Source organism: Pinus tabuliformis, chromosome 7 (assembly GCF_031772625.1).
Source record: "Pinus tabuliformis cultivar Carrire ecotype Pingquan chromosome 7, CPIR1, whole genome shotgun sequence".
Taxonomy (NCBI): Eukaryota; Viridiplantae; Streptophyta; class Pinopsida; order Pinales; family Pinaceae; genus Pinus; species Pinus tabuliformis.
Window position 1 is genome coordinate 1,367,400,057 of NC_142293.1, and position 9,480 is coordinate 1,367,409,536.

Genomic DNA, 9,480 nt, shown 5'->3' on the forward strand with positions numbered 1-9,480 from the left:
GTGCGACTGCAGTCATGGCGGTCTACGGTTGCGAATGTCGTGAGATGAATGGTGGGCAGACAAGCACCGGAACAGTGGGCAGAGATGCAAGTGGGCACTAAGTAGGGTGACACGCCATGGGCACATGCTGAACGATCACAATTTTTTTTGAACGACGCGACGGGCGGTTGAACCGACTGGCACAACAAGTTGGTGCGGAGTGCGGCCCGAGGTTGGGTGCCTCTACCTGACGAGTAGGGTGACCCGACCTAGGAAGGGTGGCCACTCCGAAAGGTGGTTTGGGTAAGGCTGCATGGTGTAGGCCAAGTTGAATATTTTTTCATAAATTGTGAGAAGGAAGTGGGCGTTCCTCTCCAAAGACTGTAACTGTATATTTTGTAAATATTATTCTTATCATTTTGGGTAGACTCATATTCAAGGAGTTTTCCCTTATGTTAAATATTGTATCTATTGTGCATATGTGTAAAAAGAAATCGGGTGGTGGTGCCTCACCTACCTATGAGCAGTTTAAAGACTGCCGCCAAGATAAGGGTGTAGCTGGTGGTATCAGAGGTCCATATTCTACGGGCCTTGGAGATTCAGAATTGCAAAACACTTTCACTTTGTAACAAGTGATATCAACGACTGATTGAGTTGAATAGGTTGCAGAACTGGAGAGTTGTGTCTCTACACTTCAGGAAAATAAGCAACGAAGGATTTTGATCTGTTTATGGTTTGTACCAAACTACAAAGAAATCACATGGTTGAAATGGGAGAAGAACCTCAAGTGATAACAGGTGAATCTCGCAAGGATGCGGGAGCTGCTTTCATGGATAGAGTGTTGGATCAAATGGAGGAGCTAGCTTTTGACATGGCTTCGATGAAGGCTGAGAAAGTTGAGATTCGAGATGGTTATTTGAAGGTGAAAGGGGAGCTTGAATACCTCAAGGTATGATACGAATATACTGAATGGCAGTATATGCAAACAGAAAGGGAAGTCAACAAGATCGGTGATGCAAGAAACCAAGGTTTGGCAAAAATCTTGGAATTGTAGAAATATCTTGAAGATGCTCGGAGTTAGATTGCAGTTTTGAAAAGAGTTGTTGGGCACAACTCAAGTGGAGGAGTGGCTCATGTGAAAGTCAAGGAACCATATTCTTATGATGGGACGAGGAGTGCAAAAACTCTTGGTAACTTTCTATGGGATATGGAATAGTACTTGGAGCATTTGGGGATGTCCGATGAAGAAACCAAAGTCAAAGTGGTTTCTCAATTCTTGACGAAGTATTCTAAGATGTGGTGGCGAAGGAAGATGGACCAGATTTCCAGTGGCAATGTTGTAGAGATCACTTCGTGGGATGAAATGAAGAAGGCTTTGAAAACTCATTTTGGTCCACAAGATGAAACATGGGATGCAAGCATAAAGATAAAGTATGTAAAGAAAACAGGCAGTCTACAAGCTTATCAGTGAGAGTTCTCGAGTGCAGTTTCAGAACTTCTAGACATGGCAGAAAGGGACAAGGTGTTAAATTTTATTATAGGATTGAAGCCTTGGGTATGCAATGAAGTGAAGAGGCAAAACATAAAAACACTTAAAGAAGCATTTGCTGTTGTGGATCGCTTGGTAGAACACTATGATGAAGGAACCAAAGAGAAGAAGAAAAACACTAACAAGCCAAAAGAAAAGTCTACAAAGGAGGAGCCTTCGAGATCGCATGACAAGGCAAAGATGAAGAAACCGTTGAAGTGTTAGATATGTGAGGAACCACATATGGTGAAAATTTTTCCTTCAAGACCAAAAATGGCTACAATAGCACACTCCAATGGGAAAAAGAAAGAGGAAACTTTTGTTGGGGTCATGTAGATTCTAGGAGCTGCGGTGGCTACGGAATCGATCTCACGAAGAAACCCAGAAAGAAAAAAGTTAGAGTATATTGAGATGAAAGTTGGGAGTGGTACTGTAATCACTATGGTGGATAGTGGGGCAACTCACAACTTCATGAACAAGAATACTGCGAGAAGGATTGGACTGAATTTTGTACCGATGTAGGCACAAACGAAGGCAGTGAATTCTCCTCCAAATTCTATGATCAGTGTAGTTGAGAGATTGGATGTGACACTTGGTGAATGGACAAGGAAGGTTGATTTAAATATGGTGCGGATAGATGACTATGAAGTTGTACTAAGCATGGAGTTTATGAAGCAATTTGAAGCTATGGTAGTTCCCCATATGAAGAAACTGTACATTTATGACAAACAAGAGGATGTACCTATCGGTGTTCCGACCGTAGGAGTTACAAAGGCTGAGTGTAAACTGACAGCAATGAATATGGAGGATGAAAAGCGATATGAAGAAGTCTGTAAGTGGTTTTCTACTATAGAGACAAAGCTTATGGAACAATCACAGGTTACCTGAACATTGTCTGATAGTATTTTGGATCTATCAAAGGAGACTAGAGGTAGTGGAGATGGATGATGATGAGGATGAGGATGTTAGACCGAATGTTCAGACGAAGGATCAGGAAGCATACTTGCAGAGATTAGAAGTGGAGGATCCTGATAGATGCACTGAGTTGATTAGTGAGGGAAAGCCTTTAGGCGCTGCTCACTCCTTATCTTCTTAGACTATCATAGAGATGAGGCTCATTATTAGTTGCTCATCGCAGTGAGTCTGCAACATTTTGAGCATGCATCTAGGGGTGAGATGATACAGATTGACAGGTAGTATGTAGTGGAGAGTCATGATGATGTAGGGGCATGAGTTCTTATGGAGGTGATGCATGGTTGGATTAACTACCCAACTAGTCATCGACATGAGGGGTTCCAGCACATGATTCCTTGCAGAGTTTGGCATATATATGGCGTGAGGTAGGTTGAGAGGTGGACACATTTGGATTACCCATACACACATTTGTGTGGTTTGATAGTCTTGGTGATGGTGATTGTCGGGATGTGGAGAGTTGTCGAGGACGAAAACCATTTAGAGTGAGGGAGTATGTCAAGCCCATGAGTCGCAGATGTGATGTGCGACGAGTTGGGTGAGCACTCTCGGTTAAACACGACGAGCCGAGCGAACGACGAGTTGGTGGGTGTGACGAATCGACGAGCGAGCGCGTTGGTTGTGATAATTGTTGCAACAATTAGTCGAGTTGGAGGAATAATGTGTTGGGGCAGTCAGTTAAAGGTGCCCGGGCATGAGTGCAACAAGCCAACGAAGGAGTTGAAACACCGAAAGGTTGGAAATTTGGCTAAGTATGCAACTTTGCGGAGGAGGACTTATACCGTGCGAAGTTGGGCATGTGGACCCTGCGGGGCGGCAGTGTGGGCGAGCCGACATGAAGAGTGGGCGAGCCAACGTGAAGTATGGGTGAGTTAGCCGAATTGGCAGGTCAGCCTAGGCAGGTTGACCCATGAACAAATCTGTGGGGAAGCGTATGAATAGGAAAATGCCATGGAGGGAGAAGGCATCATTCAAGTTGAAAGTTCACAACAAGGGCGAGCTCAAGGAGTAAGGGTGAGCTCAAGGAGTAAGGGCGAGAAAAAAGGGTGGATGCATAATGTAAAGGCAAGGTGCAAGTGGTACTCTGATTGAAGCACTGAGCTGAGGAGCGGAGAACGCAAGTTTCGGTGGCGAGTTGCAGGTTGGGCACTTTGCTCGACGGGCGAACTGGTTGAACAGGCGAGTCAGGTAATGGCGGACGACCCGCGACGGGTGCGTTGCACGACAACGAGCTGGGCCAAATGAACGGTGGGTCTACGGTGCAATGCGACTGCAGATAGACCTGTGGTCACGACGGTTTGCGATTGCGACTGCAATGAGATGAATGGAGGGCAGATGAGCGCCAAAACGGTGGGTAGAGCTACGGGTTGGCGTCGGGTAGGGCGACACGCCATGAGCACACGCTGAACGGGCACGCGTTTTGTTGAACGACACGATGGGTGGTTGAACCAGTTGGAACGACGAGTTGGTGCAGAGGGCGGCCCGAGAGTGGGTGCCTCTGCCCAACAAGTTGGGCAACCCGACCTGACACGGGTGGGTGCTCCGAACGATGGTTCGGGTAAAGCTACACGGTGCAGGCCGAGTTGCATATTTTGTCAGAGATTGTGAGAAGGAAGTTGGGGTTCCTCTTCAAAGATTGTAACTGTATATTTTGTAAAGATTATTATTATCATTATAGGCAAATTCATATTCAGGAAGTTGCCCCTCCCGCTAAATATTGTATCTACTGTGCATATGTGTAGATGATAATGATGATGAATGAAGTTTAAATTGAATGTTTCCGCTGTGTTATGAATGTTAATGCTTACAAAGTGAAAAAATAAACTAAATATGGAATGCTAGGCATAGTCCACACTTGAAAGTATTGTTGAAAAAAATAAGGTGGTGGTGCCGCACCTACCTATGAGTGGTTGAACGACTATCACCAAGATAAGGACGTGACAAAATGTCAGCCCCTTACGTATTACCAACTAATTATTCCAAATAACATAACTTTTCTTAAAAACTAATTATTCCAAATAACATAACTTTCCTTAAATATAAATAATAATCCATATGAAAATCTCTAACCTCACAATTAAATTTCTACACAATATTTGAAATCTTTGGTCAATGTTACATGTCGCCATGAAGTTTTACAAAAATATATAACAAAAATATAATTTTTATAACACATTTGATTACGACACTCACTCATGAATAATTCCAACTAGTCCATCCAATATGATAAATATTTACAATGCATTGCATGGTATTTGTTGCATCCCATGCCTCGAGCCTTGAGCTTAAGTCGATTGTAGATTCCCTGAATATTCGAGAATCGGACGGACATGGACGCGGTCAAAAAATTGACAGCTCCCATGTCCTTCTCATTCCTGAATATTTAGGGAATCTGCAATCAACTTAAGGATGTCCTGCCTAGCAACCCTTATCCCTATTGCAGATTCTTCTAGCCTGCTTACCTCGTAATTTGTTCCACTTCTCCATCTCCGTTTACAGAGATGGACGTTGCCATTTATTTTCCGAATTGTCTGTTTGATTCCCAAAAATTCGGGGAATCTGCAATCTACTTAAGAATGCCATGCCTCGAGCTCTCCACTAGGCGGAGCAGGGACAAAACAGATGTGCGTCCCAAAGACCATGACCGATTTCAGACGTAAAACATTTATTGATGATAGATTTTCCGATGCAAAAAATTTCCGACTAAACAATTCGGATAAAAAATGGCAACGTCCGTCTCTTTAAACGGACATGGAGAAGTGGATCAAACAACCAGTTTACATAGAGAAGTGGATCAAACAAAAGAATCTGCAATCGGGATAAGTGCCTCTTAGTATAATAACTGGGTAAACAGGTTATAAGAATCTGCAATCGGGATAAGGGTTGCCTCTTAGTATAATAACCGGCACTAGCAATGGGCAAAGTCAACCCTCGACTTCGCTGCCTACCCGTCCCATGCCGGCGGTGATGCGCTGTTTAAGATTTCCTTTCTCTACTAATTCACGAATTAGATCAAATAATGAAACAGTTGCGGAAATAAGAGACAATCGGAATCAAAACGCCAGCTAATGAAACTTGGAAATGGACGGGATAGCTGAATAATAGTGCGTTAATGTTTATAAAAACTCTTATAAAAATGTGAAGCTTCCGGATATGTTTCTTATGTTCAGTATAAAGAATTATTTTGCAGTATAGCTGGCAAATGATTTTCAAGTATATTGCCAGCAGTTCCAACTATGAGAATTTCCAAATAGACATTTTGTCTTCGTTATGGAAATCGACACGCAACTCCTTGTACACAAGTATTCAGGGTGTATATAATATCGCTGTCAAGGCCAATGTCATAGGAATAACAGAATTCCACTTTGCAGAGCAATCATCGTTTGGGAATATCATGGAGACAATTTCCGTTAGAAATCTGTTTATTTGCGGGTCTATGGGTATTTCTGTGTGTATCTGCAGATACAGTTGGAGGACTGTCACTGAACTTCTATGAGAAGACCTGTCCCGGAGTTAATAATGCAGTAAAAATTGTTGTTGGACAGTACATATCCAAAAACCAAACTCTGGCGGCACCTTTACTCAGATTACATTTTCATCACTGCTTTGTCAGAGTGAGTATTATGTATTTTTAAGTATAGAGATTCGTTAACTTCCGATCTGAATTCTCTAGGCACTTACATATTTTTGGGATTAATAATTTGACATGTTTAACTGGGTGAAGGGTTGTGATGGATCGGTGCTCTTGAATTCAACAAATTCAACTAAAGGAGAAAAGGAAAGAGTCTGAGAGGATTCCAAATAATTGACACAGCCAAAGCTGCAGTGGAGAAAGTGTGCCCGGGTGTGGTATAACAGTTGTATAACAATACTGGCTGCAGGTGCCCACACTATAGGGATCTCCCACTGCAGCTCCTTTAGCAACAGGCTTTACAATTTTACAGTAAAGGGGGATATGGATCCGTCCTTGAACAAACATTATGCAGCTAAACTGAAGTTACAATGCAAGCCAGGGGACAAAAGTACAACGGTAGAGATGGATCCCGGCAGCTTTCGAACATTTGATACGCATTACTACACCAATCTAATGAAGCACAAAGGTCTCTTTCAATCCGATGCCGCACTTCTGACCAACGACGAGGCACAAGCATTTGTCAATATAGAATTGCAGGGCTTGTCGTTCTTCTCAGATTTTGCAGTGTCTATGGAGAAGATGGGCAGAATCGGTGTGCTCACGGGCACTGCAGGACGAATACGACGACATTGTGCTCTTACAAATTAATTGGTCCTTGATTCTCTTTGCATTTGAAATTGACGTTCATGTACGTTTTGATTTGAGAAAAATAAAGTCCTCCTGCCAGGAGGCTTTCAGATTTAATATCTGCTAGGTCAAAGCATTCAATTCCTATTCTGAATGGATCGATAAGAGTATGAAAAGAATTAGAATTTTTGTAAAAAAACAATTTGCAGAAATAAATTGTTTTTATATTATTACAATGAAGTAATGTATTTATACAACTGAGGAAGTTAGTTAATGTATTTATACAAGTGAGAAAGTTACCTAGATAAGAATACCACTTCACAAAAGTTAGGTGGATAAGAGCTAACCACTCATAAAAGATGGTCGATATGAGTGGAGAAGAATGTCTATGTGAATTTATAACCCACACAAGTTTAAAAAAGATCATTGTAGTAATTCTAATACCCCCTCCTAAGTGAAACCCAGTGAGAAAACAAAAAGTTAGTATTAGTCTCAACAACGAGGTTTGCTAAGGTACACAAGCACAACAATAGCCTCTCATAAGCGGAGAAAAGGAGAAAACCCCACGAGGTACCTGTCACAAACATGGTATCAAAGATTACTAGTGTCAAAGAGTTGTGAGAAACAACTCAATCCCCATTGAGGACAATATTTGAGCATGCTCCATCACCATCTTAGCTAGCTGTATTCTAAAATTGAGAGCTATGATGATTGCATGCATAGATCTAAGCAAGAGGAAAAGGAAAAGCACAAGATGGATTAGTATCAGTGTGGGCTTCTTTCTTCACTGTGATATTTTCTTGTTCTTCACAATGGTGGAGCTAGGAATGCAAGCCCTTGGATTTGAAGACTTCAAAGCCTTACAATGCAAGTCATAGCTCAGTGGCCTAGTGTTCTGCATAGAGGGTCTTGGATGCAAGACTATCTGATTTCTTGACCGACCAATTACTTTATATGTCTCTACACATACGTGGAAAGCCAAAGGCTTCATCCACAATTTGCAAATCAAGAGAACTATGAACATTTAATGATTCCACAAGTGCAACAATGCCCCATGTCATGCGTAAGAATTACAACATTAATCAATAATTGATGATGACGTGAGAAAAGCCAACAAATAGCCATTGTGCAACATATTGTTAGAGATGTAGCAAGGATCATGGGCCCTCCCATGAGGGAATGAGGCCCATACCCGCTCTAATACCATGTAAAATTTTCATAGTGAACCTAGCTAAAAGAATAATCATAAAAATCTTGCAAGAGAAAAAAGAAAACAGAGACAAGATTGATAGAAAGAATTAAAGTTTACATAATATACTCCACATGGCTGAACTAATGAACCATAGTAGTGAATCTAGAGAGATGTGTGGAAATATCCATATTTATGAAAACATCCATGCAACTGAGGAAACGTCCTTGATAAGGAGGAACATCTCCAATACCCACCTAAAGCACTAGTATGGAGAACACAATTAATGGACCCTAGAAACAAGCCATGTTAGGTATCGATTTTGAAAAGCATATAAGTAACATAGAACAACTAACAAGAGGAAAGAGGGAAAACCTCATGAGAAACCCCCCTCCCCTACACCCCTTAAAGTACAATGTACCAAAGAAGAAGAAACAAAAGGCAGGTACTAAGCCACTGTGTCTTTCACTACAAGATGATCGCATAGAAAGTGAAACTTTTGCACAGTAAATGTCTTGGTGAAGATGTTTCTATTTTAGTCAGCAGATGGATAATACTTGAAATCAATGATTTGGTCATGAACCATCTCTCTGATGTAATTCATATGGATCTTGATGTGTTTGGTCTATTGCCTTTGTATTGGGTTTGTAAAAATTGAGAGTACTCTGATTGTCACACCAAATGATAGTCAAAATTTTGAACTGGATGCTCAACCCAGTGAGAAATTTTTGAAGCTAAAGTGACTAAATATTGATGTTGACCACTCCTAAATACTTGGCCTCTGCTGATGATAAAGAAATTAATGATTTCTTTTCACTGAACCGATAGAAGAGGCCAAAAACCAAACTAAGCACGTACTTGGAAGTGGACCCATGATCAGTGTTATTGCCAGCGCAATTAGAATATGTGAAGCCCATGAGATCCAATACACAACCGTGGGGGCTTCATTAGGGGAGAAATAACATATCACGTGCATTCGTATTGGGGGTATATATTGAGGGGAAAATGACATAATATACTATGCATATAATAGGGGGTAAAGGGTTTTTATATTGGAAAGAAATGGAACTTAAAGTTAATGAAAAAATATAAAGGGGTATAAAAAACATTAATGAAAAAATCGATACCTACAATATCTAGTGAAAGTAAGGATTTTTTAAATTGAGAAGGTGTATTGGGTTCGTATTGGTAGGGGGTTAAAAATGTGATTTTTAGAGGTATTTTCTAATATGTAATCAAATTAAAGGTAATGTTTAGTATGCCACAAACATACGTGATATGTCAGAGGTTGATTAAATGAAGCCTTTGTGCACACAACCTACTTCATAGTGGACTAATAACTAGTGGTTCCCTAAACATATATGAGGATATGTTTGGTAGCTTTCCAATGTAGCTCATGTGGACCCGACATGTACCTAGAAACTACTCCTACTGCATATGAGAGATTTGGATGAGTGTGGGTAAGATACAAAAAACTCCCCACAAGTTGTCGATACAAGGTGATGTCCACCATTGGTGTATCCCTACCATCCTAAATATGTACCCCATACA

General features: G+C 41.1%; 1 pseudogene; it reads left to right on the plus strand.

Moving 5' to 3' along the window:
* Positions 1-3,001: 3,001 nt before the first annotated feature.
* Positions 3,002-6,857, plus strand: LOC149252709 (peroxidase 27-like; annotated as a pseudogene).
* The last annotated feature ends 2,623 nt before the right edge of the window (positions 6,858-9,480 follow it).